At 43.5% G+C, this 19,070-nt stretch overlaps 1 pseudogene; it reads left to right on the plus strand.

The window, feature by feature from the left end:
- The first annotated feature begins 1,466 nt into the window (after positions 1–1,466).
- LOC122913942 lies at positions 1,467–2,971 on the plus strand (annotated as a pseudogene).
- The last annotated feature ends 16,099 nt before the right edge of the window (positions 2,972–19,070 follow it).

Genomic DNA, 19,070 nt, shown 5'->3' on the forward strand with positions numbered 1-19,070 from the left:
AAAACCACGGGAGAGACACCTTAGGGATGTAACAAGGATGAGAGACCCTTCATTCAGAGAGCTCTGTTCTTTTTCTTCTCCATGACCTCACATGGGTTAGAAGCTGTACCAGAGCCCGCAGCAACATGCATCCCTTCGAGGCCATGGGCACGTTGCCACAGACAGAAACTGGTTGAATCCATCTTCAAGGGATAGCATTTAGTACAGACATACCCTTAGCCAGCATCTGAGGATCCACACCAGTGGGAACCCCGACAAATGTGGTCAACGTGGAAGAGCTGTTAGATACAGCTCTCACATTTGGAGACACCAGACAACTCGGACCAGGGAAACTTGTGTCTGTCTTTACTGGGGTCCTGCCTGTACCCAGAGTGCCCACCTTTCTCACCACCACAGAAATCAGAGAGTACAAACCCTGTGACTCCGATCACTGAGGCAGAGCCTTCTGCCAGATATGGTCACTTTCCCAACACCAGAGAACTCACACAGGGAGAATGACTAACACTGTGTATTCTTGGAAGAAGGATCATCTGGGGCTCAGGCCTGAGCTCCTGCTACCATCTTAGAGAGCGGGTCATCCCTCATACAGAAGCGAAGGTGCAAGGACCTCCTGGGACACCCTGCATCATTGCTGCTGCTGAATGCTGATGAAACCCATGTGGGAATCTCATTCCTCATGGAGCCAAAACGTGAAGGACCTGGGAGGATTCACACAAAAGAAAGTTTTCCTGGAGTGATGAGAAAAGGAATGTTCTCAGGTATTCTTTCTTCCTTAGCCAACTATGACACCCTCACACCGAGGAAACACTGATCCCAGTGCACAGGGGGGAAATTCTTCCCCGGATACTCACATCAGAAAATCACTGGGCAAATACCTCCCAAGGAATTTATTAGGGTGAAAATGAGTTACAAACTCATACAACTGAGTCACGTTCTGAGGGATGCTGAATGTAGTATTTCAGTATCCAATAGCTAGAAATAAAGCAAATCTGCTCCCATCCATCAGTACTTGCATAAAGACCAGTATCACTGAAAAGGAGGGTTCTCACAGCCATGCACACTGTGCCAGTTAAGATCGGGGGGACTTTTCCTTTACTAGCTCTCACAACTGACACTGGTACTGTCTCTTGGTAGGAAGTTTGACACATATATACACTGCCTGGGATCCATGATAACATCAATTGAAGGGTTAACTTAGAATCTTAGAACACAAGGTGATTGACGTATATTCATGAAAACATTAATATATCAATGTATGTAGATTTCAAAGATGAATGGCAGCAAGACTCAACAAACACGTGGTTTGTGATCTACCTCTCGTGTATCCTTAATTATAATACTGTCCTCATAAATTGGAAAGGATTTATAAATTAATTACATGATTAGAAACATTTCTATTTTCTTTACTTATTTGAGAGTGAGAGAGCTAGAGAGGGACAAGAATAGTCCAGGTTGGGGAGAACAATATGGCAGATGGTGAGGAGCTGGAGAAGAAAAGAAGGAGAATAGAGGAGCTGCTGGCTGAGAAAATGGCTGTTGATGGTGGGTTGGGGGAACACTGGAGACTGGGAAGGTCGCTGGAACCATGGAAAGAAGTTCCTCGAGTGATCTGGACCCTTCAAACACCCTGATTTCGAACCGAGCACTGAATCTCTCCAGTTTTTGTTAGATACATGTAAAGTTCTAGTCATTGGAGCTGGTGGCTTAGAATGTGAGCTCCTGAAAAATCTGGTGTTGTCTGGTTTTAGACAGATTCATGTTATAGACATGGGCACTATAGATGTTTCCAATCTAAATAGGCAGATTTTATTTAGGCCCAAAGATGTTGGAAGACCTAAGGCTGAAGTTGCTGCAGAATTTCTAAATGACAGAGTTCCTAACTGCAAGGTAGTTCCACATTTCAACAAGATTCAGGATTTTAATGACACTTTCTATAGACAATTTCATATAATTGTATGTGGACTGCACTCTATCATAGCCAGAAGAGGGATAAATGGCATGTTGATATCCCTTCTGAATTATGAAGATGGTGTATTAGATCCAAGCTCCATTGTCCCTTTAATAGATGGGGGGACAGAAGGTTTTAAAGGAAATGCCCAGGTGATTCTTCCTGGAATGACTGCTTGTATTGAATGCACACTAGAACTGTATCCTCCACAGGTTAATTTTCCCATGTGCACCATTGCGTCTATGCCCAGGCTACCAGAACACTCTATTGAGTATGTAAGGATACTGCAATGGCCTAAGGAGCAGCCTTTTGGAGAAGGAATTCCATTAGATGGAGATGATCCTGATCATATTCAGTGGATTTTCCAAAAGTCCCTCGAGAGGGCATCACAATATAATATTAGGGGTGTGACCTATAGACTCACTCAAGGAGTAGTAAAACGAATAATTCCTGCAGTAGCTTCTACAAATGTGGTCATAGCAGCTATGTGTGCCACTTAGGTTTTTTAAATAGCCACAAGTGCATATATTCCTCTTAATAATTACTTGGTATTCAGTGATGTAGATGGACTATACACATACACATTTGAAGCAGAGAGAAATGAAAACTGCTCAGCTTGTAGTCAGCTTCCTCAAAGTATTCAGTTTTCTCCATCTGCTAAACTACAGGAGGTTTTGGATTATTTAACCAATAGTGCTTCTCTGCAGATGAAATCTCCAGCCATCACAGCTACATTAGAGGGAAAAAATAGAACACTTTACCTACAGTCAGTAACATCTATTGAAGAATGAACAAGGCAAAATCTCTCCAAAACGTTGAAAGAATTGGGACCTGTTGATGGGCAAGAACTGGCAGAAGCTGATGTGACCACACCACAGACTGTACTATTCAAACTTTGTTTTACTTCTTAAGGAAAATAAACTTGTACATAATAGAAAACTCATGGAAATATATTATGTGGATGCTAAGACATTTAATGTCATTTTTAGCATTAGTGTTGCTGGAATTTGACTTTTATATAATGAACCAGTCTTTTTAAAATTTATAACTTCCCCTTGAAGACAGAATTTTGGGGCTGGTACTTTTAAGCATTTTCATTAGTAATATGGGAAATGATGCTTGGAGAGAGAGAATGAACAAATGTATTGCTTCATTCAAAAGAAAAGGCAAGCGCTCTCTTGTGTCTGACTTTTGTTACTGTAGTCTAAGAATGCATTCCTCAGCTTTCATTTGAGCACCCACATAAAGAAAAGATGTCCCTCTAAAGAAAAAAAGAAAATTAAGTTTTAAATGACCTTGACTATTACACCCTGACATCTAGAACATGTTGAACCTAGCCCATTTCTTGCTTGATTTAATACTCATTTAATTGTGGTTGTTCAAATGAATATTAATTATTGCAAAGGTTACCTTGTCTATAATAATTTGTAAATGGTATTATAGCTGAATACCTGTGCATGGATATGGGAACTATTTTCATGTTTACTTGTAGTGCCATAGAGGCCAGTATGCACAATATTAAAGCCAAGACGTGGATGTTTAAAAGATTTTAATGCTCAGGCAGTTATCACTGATGCTTTCACACTATTTATTAGTAAAATCATATATTGTATTAAAAAAAAAGAATAGTCCAGGTTGGGCAGCAGAGAAGAGGGAGAGGAAGCAGGCTTCACATTGAGAAGGGTGTCCAATGCAGGGCCTGATCCTCCAGGATCCAGAGATCCTGACCTCAGCCAAAGGCAGATGCTTAACCAACTGTGCCACCCCGGGACTTGCAAATTAATTTAATCTTTTAGAGTGGTGCTGATTTTGAAGAATTGTGTGTATCAGGACAGGAATTAAACTGTACTTTTCAGATTCAGGCAGTGACGTCTTCCTCCCCCTCTATGAGAATTTGGTAGCCAGCTGCTTTTCTCCACCACCAAGAATTGCTCCTTATGTCTTGGCCTGAGAATGTGTAAGACCACTGCCGATATGGAAACAGTCCCCGATTTAGAAGATTTAGAACAGGAGGGGATATGTATGCTCCCTTCCATAAACACAAAGCACATCCAGGAATGCCTGTATGTTTCTTTTATTTAAAGGACAAACTCTTGATTTAGGCTCAGGTCCTGATATCAGGGTTGTCAGATTGAGCCCATGACATGGGTCATGCTCTGCACCACAGATGGAGCCTGCGTAAAGGTCTCTCTCTCCCTTCATACCTCCCCTTCCAATCTTGGCTACCAGAAGTTCCACAGTGTCTATGCCAGACTAAAGGAGGAGTGTGTAGGACAAGAGGTGATCCCGACATCAATCACCATTGACAACTAGTGACAGGAGACTAAATAATCTTCCTGCTGCTCCCAGAACCAAACAAAAGACTTGCAGAAATCCTATTACAACTGCATTTCACATGACCTCTTAGCAATGCTTACTTCTCCTAGAATCTTCATATTAGAAATATGTTCTCATTCATCTACCCTGAATCTTCAGTGATATGGAATTCCTACAGGAGATGTGCAAACACTCTACCTCCTCATGTCTTCTCTACTCTATGTGAGTGACCTTCTTACTGACCCTCTTGATTTTAGCTGAGATGATGATTCCAGGGTTGTGAGATCGAGCCCTGCAAAGTGTGTGGCGCCTGCCCAGTGTCTCCCTCTCTCTCTCTCTCTCTCTCACCTCTCCCTCTTAAAAAAAAAAGACAAACAAACAAAAACAGCACGTCCACTCAGAGATCAATTTGTAAAGATGCCCGATATTTTTTACTCTAGTTTACTGGTCCTAAAAAGAATGTGTTGACAGAAAACACTATTTTGGAGAGAATGTCTATTTATAAAATAACCCTGCAAAAATTCAGGATTCTGCTAACAGAAGCAAACTGTAGTTCAGATTTTTTTTTTTGGAGGAGGGACTTGCAGAAAATTCTCCATATGTGCCACTAGGTAATTTTCCCCAAGCAACAAATTCTAGTTATTCTGGCTAAAGGTACATCTCCAATTTAATCGAAAATAAGAAGGTATCTTTCCCTCCGGAAGAAAGACAGAAACCAGCAAAAGAGGCACCCAAGTCACACCATGAACCTCAACCCAGGCAGAAAGTTCAGAACCAGGAAAACTTACTGCTGTGATGTAAATCCACCATGGAGACAACAGGGGTCACACTTCTGTACGTGTTGCACTTGAATCTGCACTGAAGAGACAGAGGCCAGATGCATTGGATGCTGCCAAGGAGGTAAAGTCACCTGAGCTCGAAGCACCACCTGTAAAAACACAGAGAGCATTTAGCTGAGGTTTCAGGACCCATACTCAGGAAGACACAATGTCATACAAAACTGAAAGCATGCTCCTCCCTTCCAGCAGAGAGCACAAGCTCATAGAGGCCGAAACAACAGGATCCCGAAATTTGTGGAAGACTTAGCATTGCTGCTGGCAGACCTTCAAATAATACATGCATGGTAAGTTGCCTACCAGGAGTTCCATGATATCTATGCCAGTCCCAACCAGAAGGATGTGGGCCAGGAGATGGCCCAGAGGTCAATCATCATTTGTAATTAGTGACAAGAGTCTAAGTAAAGTTCCTGCTGATCTGAGAACCCGAACAGAAGATCTGCAGAAACCCTATTTCAACTGCATTTTGCATGACCGTTCTAGGGTTGCTTACTTCTCCTTGAATCTTTTTTAACTTTTGAAATGCGTTCTCATTAATCTACCCCGTATCTTCAATGACACAGAACTCCCATAGGAGATATGCACATACTCTACCTTCTCAATGTCTTTTCTACTCTACATGAGTGACTCTGTTAGTCTTTCTTTCTCTTTCCACAACTCTTTTTGGCTGAAATGAGCCTCTGGTCTTTCCTTTCTAAGACATCCCTCTCATGGACCCTGGAACTCAAAAAAAAAAAAAAAAGGAAAAAACCAACAACTAATCACCGCCCAATATGAATGTAACCTATACTTTGGAGATTGAAGTTGTTTCACTCCTAACCAGCGACTATGCTACTGACCCAAAGGGTCAGCCCTCCAGCAACCAATTTCTAGAGGATTCTGGGACAATTTGGGGTATAGTTCTGATAGGATTTTCCCAATAAGGAAACACTGCCAGCCTCCAAACCTGATTGCAAACTAAATAGATTCAGGGCTTCATGGGACCCACGGTGAGGCAAAGAAATGCCTGGTGGTGGTGGCAGTGGGTGCCAGTCCACACGGCTGATGGATTTCAGTTCAACGGATTTGGGATGGTTTCTTAGATGCAAGAAGGCAGCCACAAGCACACTTGGTTTATTAGCATCTATTCTAACTAAGCCTGGAAGGCATAGTGATGGACCATTTCATCCAGATTTTGAAACCCTGCTGTGTTGGGAACTTTTCATGAGGAATATCTAGAGTTAAATTTCAGTAGTGTCCAAGCCAAAGCCAAGCACGATACTCCCATCAGACTTGACTGCAATACCTGTCGATTTTGGTTGATTCCTCTTCTCGAGGTCCCCCAAATATCCTGAGGTTCCTATAACTGCCAACAAATAACTTTCCCTACTCATCTGGCAAGGCTCCTGGGCACTGTGTCATTGAAGTGTGAAGCTTCTATTGCCAAGGGGCTCCACAAAGCCACCCTTAATTCCTGAAAATTGTGTGGTCATTATCTGACTCTATACACGTTACTCTCAAATTGGACATTTCACTCAATCCCTTGGTAAAATAACCAATGTTTCCAGCAGTGTCCTGTTACAAGAAAAAGACACTTGTGCTGAACTTACGTCAATAATCCTAAGTACCTTGGAAGAAAGAATTCTCCCTGACAGCTTCTGAATGATGGAGGATTCAGGGAGGGAGAGAAGTTAAATGTTCCCATTTGCTCACACAGAAATATTTCATCACATTTCTGTAGATCATGGATACTTTCAGATCCAGAAATACAGATATATGAATACAGATACAGATACATGGATAATTTCCCTCAATCTGGAAGAAGAAACATTAAAGAACCAGCAATGTTTTAAACAAGAGTCACAAAGGTAGACTCATCTCCCTCAACTCATTCAGTCCCCCCTTATTAATTCTTGTTCAGTGAATGCAGCTTTTCCATGAGTTCTGCAAATCTGTACCCATTTGAGTTTGAGGATTTTCATGATCAAACACTAAGACCCCAAGAGACACATCACCATGTAAAGTCACAGGCATTTAGTGGTAGAGTAGGAATGAAAGGCCTGTGGACACACGATTAATGAGATATATTTTCACCAAACATTGAAAGCAAGACATCAGCATGGAGGCAGAGAGGACACAAGACCTGCATCCTGCTTCCTAGGGCATGGCGTGTCCATGAATTTCCATATCTCCGAGCCAAACACACTCATGTCTTCTGAGCTAAGGGTTCTGCTTCTAGAATTTTCTCCGAAGGAGAAAACCAGAGGGGTTGTAAAGGATTTGAACCAGTGTTCATGGAGGCTTCCTGGATGATGGTGAAACCCTGCAGCCCACCGTCTTACCCAAGGCCCACAAAACTGTTCAGTGCCCACTTTGCATCCACCATGGTCAGGCAGGTCTAGCCCTTTCTCCCCCAGTTGCACAGCACACCCTCTCCTGGTGTCCACCAGGCCACTCAGCCTCTGTGTTCCATGTCCTTGATGGAACTCCTTGGAAGGTGGTAACCTGCATAGGGGTGGAAGGAGCAAATATACTCCTTCCCACCCTTTATTCCTCTTTGCACCCATCCAAGGTTTGTGCAGGAGGAACAGAACTGCAGGAACATGCAGATAGGGTTCTTCTTCTGTAAAGCTTCCAAGAATCCCCTTGCACAGAGCCTGAGCCTTAGCACTTAGCAGGATATTTTGGTCTCTAACCCCAGCACCCACCCCAGCCACGAGGCAGCATTCCATATGCCAGCCTCCTCAGAAAGAACTCCTGCACCCTAGCTAGCTTCCCTCCATCCAACGCCCAAGTGCTGACCTAGGCATTCGAAAGGAGACTGGATTAGGAGACACACTGTAACCAGGTGCCTGACTGCACGTCACACCACACCTTCTACTTCAGGTTTGTGGTGATGGCAGAATTCCCGCTGTGTGCTTTTTGCCCTGAGACATGCCGACCTTCTAATGTGTCACAGAGTATAAAGCTGGGCTTCAGCCTCCCTGTGATCTGGCTGTCTGATGCAGCTGCCTGGGCCTTCCCACCTCCCTCCCTGCCTCCAGCCCTTTCCTATGAGCATATTCCTAGGCCTTGCGACTCTGGCTCTGCTCCAGTGCCCCCGGTCCTGGTTGCAGGCCATCAACAGGCAGTTGAGGAACCACAGACTCTGGCTTGCTGGCCCTGTGTTCCCCTCAACCCAACCACCATCGTGACCAATGTGGACCCAAGTGCCAGATAGGACTGCAGCCCCTGCTTTCCTGCTCAACCTCAGGGGGCACTTCTGAAGCAAGGCACGTCAGACCCAAATACCTGCTCCCAGCCCCCTCCCCACCAGCCGAATAACCCCTAGAGACAGATATATAGGGAAGCCAACATATTCTACACTCCAGGCATTGCATATCACTCAGCCTCTCATGGTACGCAGGTGGGTCAGAGGAGGATTCAGCACAACAGCACAAACAACATGAGTAGTGAGCAAATTTGCTACTCCCGGGGCAGAAACATTTCAAGATACCCTGCAATTGCAACCCTGGTTGTAAGCCTACCTGTGATCCAGTAAGAGCCTGCTCTGACATTGATGAGCCAGCCACAGACCAAGAATACCTCTGCAGGTAAATGGGCCCAAATATATCCTGGATACATTCATTTTGTTGTTTTTATTTTGCTCCAATGTCCAGGGAGATATCTCTGGGGCATGGATGGGGCTCTCCATTCAAGAGCACAGGATGCTAATGAGCCATATGTTCCCCTCAACACAAGTCCTGAGATAGGCCAGGTCAAGCTACTACCCATGGGCTACTGTGTGACCTCAGCAGGGCCAAAGGACAGCCTGCTCCCTCGATGTGGAGAGAACAGGGATGCAGTCCCTGTGCCTCACATTTGGAAGCCAGAACTCTAAGGGAACTATGCATGTGGGCTGTTTGTAGCACAGAAACTGGCAGGCATCCCACTGCCCTGAAAGCCACCCAGGCTCCTGGAGGCCTCAGAGTGGGGTTTCAGTGGCTGCTCTGCATTCCAGATCGCCCCTGCTCTGTCCTGACATTGACCTAACCTGGAACCCCTGTGGTACCTCCAAGGTTGGGTGGCATAAAAAGGGCCTAGAGTAGTTGGGGTGGCCCTGGGAAGGGAACCACTGAGGCAAATCACAAAATGAGGCTGGAGGACATATCATGGGCTCACTGATATGGGAACCCATAGAAGATTGCTGTGGGAACAGGGAGCCCAGAGTCTGTGGAGGGTGTTCACATCACTGCCTCAACAGCTGTGTCCCTGTTGAATGACTGAATCTGTCGGTGACCCACATCTTCCATAGAAGTGGGCCTCACAGCACTTTGTACCCCAGGGTTTGTAGAGAAGAAACCAAGACAATGAACAATAAAAGCACCTCACCAGTGCTTGGAACAGAAGCAGCATCCATGAAGACATATCTCCCTAGGATTGCTTTGTAGAAAACGTGTTTTGGAACCCCTGGCTCAGCTGGTCATGTCGTTTTGAACATCAGAGAAAAAGCTCCTGGCTTCAGGGAGCCTCCCTCCAACATGGTGACTCAGAGCCACACTGATCCAGTTACACAACCTCCTCTCCAGGGACATTCCTGCCTGTCTGGTAAATATCGGGCTGTGTAGACACACTACGCTACAAGCTCTGCCCCAGGAAGCTGTGGACCCAGCAAGTTTGTGGCTCCCAGTTGGGCCCAGCTGTCCTCCCCATGTCACCAGGTCAGTGGACCTGGACTTCTGGCCTTACCTCACTTGTCAGTGGTGATGAGAGTGGCCTCTAGGAGTTCCCCAGCCCTGCCTCATCTTGATCATCAGTCTGAATATGTACGCTGAATCTGGGGCCAGCTAAGTGGCTGTGAATTACCTCAACATGGCACCCATCTCCACTGTGGTGAACATGCTGGTGTTGCTGTTGGCCATGCAGTAGATGATCTCATACACTGTGGGTGGGACAGGAGGGCCACACATCAGTCTCATCACCCCCTCGGACCCCACATTCCCGCCACCCCACCACCACCACTCTGCCGTGTTTCTGCCACTTCCTTCCTCTTCTGCCAGCATCTGAGAGGAATGGCAAAGCCATAGTGGCAGATGGAGCCTCTGAGTGCTGGGCCCCCATGACCCTCATTCCCCTTCATCCAGCCCCCTACCAAAATGTGGAAACAGTTTCATCTTTAGTGATTCAATACTTACATAAAACACCAGTACTCATCATATCAGCAATTTAAAACCTCCCAAAAAACCAAGTTCCAGAACCAGAAGCCTTTCATGGTAAATTCTCCCATTCAGGGAAGGATTCATAACAGTCATTTGCCCATTTTTCAAAAAACTAGAAGAGAAAGCTTCTAAACTCATTTGCTGAGGCCAACATAACCCTAATGCAAAAATAAATGAGGACCCCCCAAGAAAAGAGTCTTACAGTCCAATATCCCTGATGACCATAAATGCAAAAATGTTCTACAAAATACTAGCGATTCAAGTTCACCAATACGCTGAGAAAATCATATACTATGATCAAGTGGGATCTTGCAGGAATACAGTGATGCTTTACAGGTACACACTGATCAAAGTGATACAGCACATTAAGAAAATAAAGAATAAAAATGATGTGATCAACTTGAGATCCAGGAAAGCATTTGACATACTTTAATATCCGTTTGCAATCAAAATTCTCAACAGTGCGTGTAGACCAAGAACATACCTCAACACTGAAGAGGCCATATATGGGGTGCCTGGGTGGCTCAGTGGGTTAAAGCCTCTGCCTTAAGCTCAGGTCGAGCCCCGCATCTGGCTCTCTGCTTAGCAGGGAGCCTGTTCCTCCTCTCTCTGCCTCTCAGACTACTTGTGATCTCTCTCTCTTTATCAGATAAATAAATAAAATCTTTTATAAGAAGGCCATATATGACAACCACACAGATTACATCACTGATAGTGAAAAGTTTTAGCTGTTTCTATTTCCTCTAAGATCACCTAAGTTAGCAACATTGCTGATCATTCCTTGCCACTTTTGCTGAACACAATATTGAAAATCCAAGGCAGAACAACTATGCAAGAAGATAACCAGAAGGCATCAAAACTGGAAAGAAAGAAGTAAAATGATCACTATTTGGAGATGATATAGAATATAAGGAAAACCTCAAAGAAGCTGGTTAAAAATTGTTCGAACTATGACTAAATTCAGTAAAAAGGCAGGATACAATATCACTACCCCCAAATCTGCTGTGTTTCTATATGCTAATAACGAATCATCAGAAAATAAATTAGGAAGATCATCCCACCTGAAGTAGCAAGAAAAAAGAATAAAATACCCAAGAATATACTTCACCAAGAGGTAAAATCTTCTATGATGAAAATGACAAGATGGTAAGGAAAGAAATTGAAGGCAACACACATAAACCAAGAGACACCACATATTCATGGGTGAGCAAAATGGAAAAATGTACATACTTCCCTAAACATCTACAGTTTCATTGCAATTCCTGTCAAAATTCTAAGGACATTTTTCACAGAAAGAGAAGAAAGGTTCTAAAAATTTGTATGATGCCACAAAAGACTCTGAATACCAGAGCAATCTAGAGAAAGAACCGCCATACTAAAGGCATCGTGCTTGCTCATTTCAGACTAATGACAAAGCTATAGTAATCAAAACAATCTAACATTGTCATAACAACAGACACACACATCACCAGAAGACAGGAAACAGCCCAGAAGTAAACACAAACATCTATGGTCCGGGACCTTATGACAAAGGAGCTAAGAATAAACAAGGGGAAAAAACAGTCTCTTTCATCAATGTTGCTGGGAATACTGCAGAGCACATGCAAAAGAACAAAATGGCACCATTCTCTTACACCATACAAAAATTAACTCAAAATGGGTCAAACAATTGAATATAAGTCCTGGATTTATAAAACCTGTAGTAGAAAACACAGGGAAAAGAAAGGTCCTTGACAAAAGGTCTCGGTAGTGCTGCTTTTAAGCGAAGACCAAAGTAAAAACAAACAAAGAAGCAAAGTGTGGGCCTACATCTAACTATTAAACATCCAAAAAACAAAGGAAACCATCAACAAAATAAAATGGTAACCTAAGGTAAAACATTTGTAAATTATATATCCGATAAGGGGTTGATATTCAAAATACAAAGAACTCATGCAACTCAACAACAAAACAAAACAAAACACACAAAAGCACCCAAAACAACAAAAACCCCACAAGTTATTGAGTGTATCAGGATATGTTCCAAATAGACATTTTCCTAAAGAAGACATACAGATGGTCTACACGAACATGAAAAGATGATCATCATTAATCATCAGGGAAATGCAAATCAAACCAGAATGAGGCACTACTTCACACCTGCCAGAAGGGCCATTTTAAAAAACAGAAGGGATAGCAAGTTTTGGTGAATATGTGGAGTAGAGGAAAACTTTAGTGCACCATTACGGGGAGTATATATGGGTGTGGCCACTATGGAAAACAGTATAGAAGTTCCTCAAAAAAATGAGAAATAGAGCAACCAAAGGAACCAGAAATTCCCTTCCTGAGTATCTGAAGGGAATGAAAACACTAATTCACAAAAGTATATTCACCCCTGTGTACACTGCAGGATTATTTACAACAGTTAAAATGAAGAAACAACCTAAATGCCATCAGTGGATGAATGAATAAAGAAATTGTGGTCGATAAACACAGTGGAATCCTACTTAGCCATAATAAAGGATGAAATCTTTTGATTTACAACATGGTCGCCCTTGAAGGCATTATGCTAAGTAAAACAGTCCAGACAATAAGACAAATACTAGAAATCACTTACATGTAGAACCTTAAAACATACAAAACAAAAACAAAAATGTGAGCACAAAGACAGAATAGATGGGGGCTGGCAGAAGTTTGAGGTTGGAGGTGGGAGAAATGGGTGAAGGTGTCAAAAGGAAAAAAGAAAACAAACCCAAATATAGCACCTTGTTTTTTTTTTTTTTTGAATTAAGTAATCTGTACCCCTAACATGACTCAAACTTATAACCTGGAGATCAAGAGTCACACACTCCACCGACCCTGCCAGCCAGGATCCTGGAATTCTCGTATCTTCCGATACTCAATGTATGGAGAAAGGGGAAACTAATTTATTCTATGGTATTTTGAGGGCTAGGTATTTTTTGGTAAATGTACAAATGAAAGAACACATTCTTCAGGGTCAGACACTCAGGAATGTATCTAGTTCTAATATTTATCATGGCACTGAGAAAGTAACTTGCCTTTTTAAATATAATTATTTATTTGAGAGACAGAGAAGGCGGGGCATAAGCAGGGGGAGGGACAGAGGGAGATGGAGAAGAAGACTCCCCACTGAGCAGAGAGTCTGAACTGGGGTTTGATCCCAGGAACCTGTGATTATGTCCTGAGCCAAAGGCAAGCTTCAACAACTGAACCACCCTAGTGTCCCTACTTAACCTCTTTTCTGCCTGTTTCCCCACTTCTGAGGATATTATAAATATTTGCTTTTAGAACATCTTCTACTTTTAATTTAATAATAGTTTTTAGATTTGAATGAAATAGAGGTCACTTAGAATAATACGTATGAGAGTAGGCCCTCAAAAATGTTCTTAAAAATCTTGTTCTGGGGGTACCTGGGTGGCACAGTCAGTTAAGCAGCTTACTCTTGATTTGGGCTCAAATCAAGATCCCAACTACTGGGAGAGAGCACCACACCAGGCTCCACATTCAGCGGGGACCCTGCTGGAGGATTCCCTCTCTCCCTCTGACCCTCCCCTCTCTAGCATTTGCTTGTGCATGCAATCTATTTATGTCTCTACAATTAATAAATATGTCTTAAAAATCTAATCTTGAACATTTTGTGGTAGCATAATCATTTTCATTATTGAGCAGTATCTCCTAGTTTACAAAGCACTCTTATACATACTTTCTTTTTTATTCTTTTTATTTTATTTATTTATTTTTTTCCAATTTATTTTCAGAAAAAACATTATTCATACTTTCTTATTGGAGTCAGAATATCATCCTTAGAGAAGAATTTATTGTGTTTATTTATATCGGAAAATAAAGAAAACCAGACTTAGAGCAGGGCTGTGCTTTGCTCATGAATTCAGAGCTAACAGATGATCTTCTAATTTTCAGTCCAATGGAGGAAGAAAAGAAAAAATCCAAACACTGTAACAAGAGACAATGAAAGGCGCTAGAAACTGATAATGGAATCATTGCAGTAAGATGATGCAATAATTATAAATGTTTATCCACCCAGCAGTGGAGCAACTAAATATGTAGAGCATATATGAACAGACCTAAGAGAAGCAATCAGCCCATATACCACAGGGAACTTTAATACCTCATCTTCTCTCAATGGCACACCATCCAGACAGAAGATCACAAAGGAAACATCAGCCTCAGACAACCCGTTACTTACATGGACTTGACAGATACACACAGAACCCTCCATCCAAAAGCAGCACATGGAATGCACTCCTCTCAAGTGAACCTAGAACATTCTCCACCATAGGTCACATGTGAGGCCACAAGTCAAGTCAATAAACTCCAGAAGCTTAAGATTTTCCCAAATGATGAGTGAAACCATGATCATGGTGAGCTGGGAGACTTTTACCCAAGGGACATGTTGCCAATGGTACTATGTCTTTTGCTTTACCTTTGGTTTTGAGAAAACACATCCCTGGGGCCCCTCCAGGGTCAGGATCAGGGATTTCATTCTGCTGCACAACTTTCCAGAAAGCCAATCTTTTGTCACAGCTACTGTGCCCTTCAATGATGCAGGACTTTGATGTGACTCTCTTTTGTTGCTAAATCATAGGGCACCACTAAACATCCTACATGCCACAATACCCTGAGCTGTCTCACTTAAGAAAATGTCTCTGTGTTCTCATCCCAAGGATGGAATCTGTTATCAGAAACCACAGGATCAATGCCGTTCATGCAGAGGGCTGCTATCATTACTCAGTTCACAATCTGACCTGAAATACTATCAAGGTCAGACTAAAGTGACTTCAATTCTTTGTATGTCTACCAAGAAAGGTTTTTCTTTTTCCTTGAAGATTTGTTAATTGATTGGTTGATTGACTTATTTGAGAGAGGCAGGGGGAGAGTGGGGGAAGTAGAGGGGGAGACAGTATCCTCAAGCCAACTCTGTCCTAAGTACACAGCCATACAAGGAGCTCCATCTCAAGAAATTGAGATGATGACCTGAGCCAAAACCATGACTCCTAGGCTTAAGCCAAGGAACCACCCAGTCACCTGATTGTTTTTATGACTGTGGGACCTCTTTTCCCACCTCTTGACATAAGCCACTGGCATCTTGGTGTTTCAGTCTGTGCTCCAACCCCTAATCCTCCTGGTGGCTATGGCACTGACTCATGTCTCCTCTCTTTCATATAAGGCAAAATATGGATCACTGATTAAGAGGAGTGAGACCTGTGTGCTATGGACAAGCCGGGCCAACCTGCTAAAGAAGCAAATACAACATCTGTGCCTAATTTCCTAGGAAGAGAACTCAGCTATGTCTACATGTTCCTGGGCACATATTGAGCCTTTGCCACCACCCAGGAGGTGTTGGACTTCCCATTTGCAAGGTGAGCACCCTGTCCCTAATGGCCCAGGTGGATTTGGCCACCACTTGTTTCGAGTCTTGGAAATAACCCCAAACTGAGTCTCAGTTTGGTCCTCTGACTGGGCCAAAATTATGTTAGGAACTCATGAAGTCTTGAATGTGCACCTGGGTGCCTGGGCTTGTGCAAAGGTCTGCTAGACAGCCTGTGGTTGTACTCATTTATTATTGTTCTGCTTACCATAATGAAATCTCTGCCTCATCCCTCACTATCACTATGTTGAGTGGGGCTGTTTTGCCATTTGAAAGAGAGATCCAAGACTCCATTTGAGGTACATGTCTGAATGAAAGCAGAGAAGGGATCCCCGGGGTTCAGAAGTGTTCCCAGGCACACTCAGATACCTGTGATGGACTGGTTGGGGCCCTTTCATTCAAAAAGTACTCAGGAAGCCCCACTGGGTGATGGTGCTTCTCTAGGACTTGACTGTGATCTTTGCTCAGAGCAGACAGCATCCCTTGTCCCCAGAGTAGTCCTAGGTCTCAGACAGTGATATTGGACACAATGAGAGGTAGCATCCACAGGACCTTTCATGTGATGCTCCCTGGCCTCCTATAGATATGAGTGCATTTCCTCCTGCTGTGATGAAGATGGCATAACCCAGGAGCAGTGAAACATGACTGAGCTTTGGCTGATGCAGGAGTGCCTTCCCTCTCCACCAGAGGCACAAGGGGATTGTGAGTTGGAGGAACTCTTGGATCCTCCAAAAGCATGAAGGTCTAAGAGTTTCTTCTGGAGAAAGGAAGGGGCCTGGGGGACCTGTGGGTGTGGTTACTGTGGGAGAGCAGAGGGGAATGGAGGACAGCTTTAGCCCCTAAGAGAGTCATTCCCCATCACCGTGCCCTCCACCCATGTCATTATCCCAATCCTGGGACCTAGAAGAGAGTTCATGGAAACCAGCACACTTAGCAATATGTTGGAACCCTGCCACTGGGTTCTCAGAGGGTGCTCAGGAGACCCAGTGAGAGAATAGGGGCCAGATATTCCAAACCTTCTGGGAGATTAGTGTCAGTGTAAGGAGACCCACTCATGGCACTTAGTGCATAAGGAAGCACATGGGCACAGGAAGTAACTTTTGAAGTATAGGGAGGGTCCTGGGATGGCCTGGCTAGAGACAGAATCCATTTGCTCCCTCCTTGGTTGGATCTTCACAGAGAAGTGGCATGTGAAATCAGGGTAAAGAATCCAGACACCACCCCTCTCTGGGCCCATGCTGTTGAATTAAAGTGGCAAGTGCACAAGGAGACAGACTGAGGAGTGTGTCCAGATCTGCCATGAAGGACAGAAATGGTCCCACTATTCATCAAGATCCCCCACCCATTGAGGCTGTTGCCAGCCTGTTGTCTGTAACAAGGCCTGCCTGGGGCAGGATCACCAGATCAAATGTGGACAAGGAATAGGACTGGTCTCTGATGGAAGCAGGATGCCCATTGGCCCAGGTTCCCACAGGGTTCCCTGGGATATTCATTTGGGAGGGTGCCCTGTCCTCTGATTCCCCTTCCTAAATGTCTATCCCCGGGGCCATCTCCTCTATCTTGAACACACAGCTAGAAAAATATCCTGAACATTTTTACAGTCCCCAGAATTTCCCAGCCTGAATATGCTTCTGGCATGCATGAGGCTTAATATGTAAGGCTCAGATCTGGAGCACCGTGCCCAGCTTCTGCTCACACAGTTGCAACACCTTTGGCCCACAGAGCCAGAAGTTGTGGGTGAGAAGGGCTGGTGGTGACTGATGTGGGTCTTAGGAGGGGACAGGGTGGACTACACTGAGCAAACCTACATAGAGTGCAGTCAGGAGGAGAGCAGTAAATGGTCTCAGATCCTGGTTCTGATGGTCTTCAGTCATGGAGACTTCACAGGGATTGGTTCTTGGATGCAGGCAACATTGAGTGGTGGGGAAAGTTTCCTTTATTTAGAAGGGACATGGGAATTCAATCATGCTGATGATATTTTGTCTTCATGGAGCTACAGCACCAGGTCCAGAGGAACAGCCTGAACGACATCAGGAACTTGGCCGAGCTCCCACTGTGGTATCTGATTATCTTTGGAGATAAAGGTGGCCTCAACCCTCCCTGGTGCTGGACCTCACACGTTAAGAAGAACGGTGACACCATCTGACCTGTTGGGATCAGTGCAGGTGGTAGTCAGGGCTCTAATTCACTTTTCTGAGATGGAGGAGACACCAGCTCTTTTGTCCGACCCAGAGGTCCAGCAGGGACTAACTCCTGCTACTGAGGTCGAGAAAGGCTTGAGGCATCACCTGTCTCAGTGGAACAACCACCCCCAGCCCCCAAGCAGCAGCTCTTTCTGGCTGGAACCCTAAGGATGGTTTCCTCTCCTCTGACATTGCTCTCTCTGTAATTTTTGTGTTCTGTATACAATTGTATAATTGCTTAATAGATTTTGTTTATTAAATAAAATGTAATTTGAGTTTACATAAAATTTTACTCTGATCCTTTTCAATGGTATATTGAGGTGCCATTAAGTACTTTAAAATGTTGCACAACCATTTACTTGAGGAATATTTCCGTCAGCGAGAAATCGGGGCTATGTATCACTCATTACTTGAAGAATATTTCCATCACAGAGAAACCTGGGTTATGTATCAATCACTGACCATTACGTCACCCAAGTCCTGGCAACCACTGCTTTTCTCTATGTCTTTGGTACTTTACTTCATCTGGGATTTTCATGCACGTGGTATCCTACATTATGGCCTTCTCTGATTACAGAACATAAGAAAGATATAAAAATCTTTTTTTTCAATCTTTTATGAAAATAGCATTTTATTACACCGAAAGTTTCTGAAACAGCAATGATCATAGGAAGCCCCAAAATGAGCTCCTTTCATTATCTGGAATTCTGTTCCCTTTCATAAGGATACCTTGAAAGTCAGAAACCGGGGAAATGTCTGGGTCCATGAGACACCATTAAATTATTTCATTTTCCTGCATATGCCACTTTTAAACTATTTTAGGTGGCATATTATAAAAATATTAACATTACATCTTAAATCTTCCCATTTTTTATGAACAAGTCAGGAAATAAAGTAAATAGTTCTTTAGGTTTAGGCAGACTATGTTTATGTAGTAAAACAATGTTTTAAATATGAATAAATGAAGACACGTTCCTTCTTCCATGAAATAATCACCCATAATGGATGGTGTCCTGTTTCCATGCGTTTCCCTATGGATTTTGCATGTGCTTGCTTGCACGCATGTGTGTGTGCAAAGACGGGGGTTGTGGCAGGGATTGTTTTAGGGTTGGGCTCTTGTTCTACCTGATGTCCATACAGTGAATAGGCACAGTCGCTGCTGTCCCCTTGGACATTCTCAGTGACAGTACTCAAAGCACCATCTGTTGAACAACTGAGCCATTT

Source organism: Neovison vison, chromosome 7 (assembly GCF_020171115.1).
Source record: "Neovison vison isolate M4711 chromosome 7, ASM_NN_V1, whole genome shotgun sequence".
Taxonomy (NCBI): Eukaryota; Metazoa; Chordata; class Mammalia; order Carnivora; family Mustelidae; genus Neogale; species Neogale vison.